We start from the raw sequence: 1,266 nt of genomic DNA on the forward strand, positions 1-1,266 counted from the left end.
GCTGAACTCCCCTGTTCTACAGCGCTGAGCTCACCTGTTCTACAACGCTGAACTAACCTGTTCAACAGCGCTGAACTCACCTGTTCTACAGAGCTGAACTCACCTGTTCAACAGCGCTTAACTCACCTCTTCTACAGAGCTGAACTCACCTGTTCAACAGCGCTGAACTCACCTTCCTCTCCATCCATCCATCCAGTGGCAGCTGGTTAAGCAGAGTATTCCAGATGTTCCTCTCCCATTCTCAGGCCAGATAGGATATATTATCCCTTCAGCAAATTCTGGGTCTACCTGAGTCTGGGTCTACCTGGGTCTGGGTCTACCTGAGTCTAGGTCTACCTGGGTCTGGGTCTACCTGGGTCTGGGTCTACCTGGGTCTTCCTAGTTGGACATGCTCAAAAAACTCTGAGGCTCCTGCAGCCCATCAATGTCCAAAGCTTTCAGCATCTCAGGGCGAATCTCGTCCACACCCAGCACCTTGCCACCCAGCAGCTTCGCCTCCTTCTTCAGCCAGACGGCTTCCTTGACTGGTGGTGAGGCTTCACCTCTGCTGGTATCTGCAGTAACACTCTGCTTCAGGCTTCAGTGCTGGTGACTGACAGTTTGTGAAGAACATGCTTCAGTCAGGTTAAAAGATGAACAACTGTGTTTTAAAAAAATCAGTTTCTTTATTAAAAGTCGGATCTATAGGAGGCCTGTGAACATAAAGACTTTGAGGTAGATATTAAATACAACTCCCAATGTGCATTTGGGCAAAAAACATCCAATCACAGAGCTTAATGCTCTAGATGGGGTAGAGTTCCTCTAACTCTATTGTTGGTGTCTGGGTGATCTGTAGCTCATGGGAGTAGCAGCTGTGTGGGCCACACTGTTGGGTAACATCCTCCAATGTTTTGGCGAATGTTCACACCACGCCTTGTTCAGGTGTAGTCCCATAAATATCCCATTTACTGATGTTGGTTTGGTGGGCCAGCACCTAGCCGGAGCTCTTTGAGATCTCATGAATTACATGTGGAGGGGTGTCTGTCCTGAGGAGAAGTGGAGAAGAAATCACCCTGCTCTCAGCCACCTCGCTCATGGCCTCAACATGGAGGTCATCGGTGCCTGTATGCTCCACAATGCACTGGTGGCTTCCCACTTAAATGTAGATCTGTTTCACTTCACTTTTTCTTTTCTTTGTTCTCTCTCTTTCCTTGTTTTTTTTTCTTCCAGAAGTTTACGGAGTTCATTTTGTCTTTGACCTAACTCTCTCTCTCTTTCTCTCTCTCT

The sequence above is a fragment of the Seriola lalandi genome, unplaced genomic scaffold (genome assembly GCF_002814215.2).
Source record: "Seriola lalandi dorsalis isolate HSWRI2012SDOR001 ecotype SW California unplaced genomic scaffold, Sedor1 jcf7180002054585, whole genome shotgun sequence".
In the NCBI taxonomy this organism is placed as follows: domain Eukaryota; kingdom Metazoa; phylum Chordata; class Actinopteri; order Carangiformes; family Carangidae; genus Seriola; species Seriola lalandi.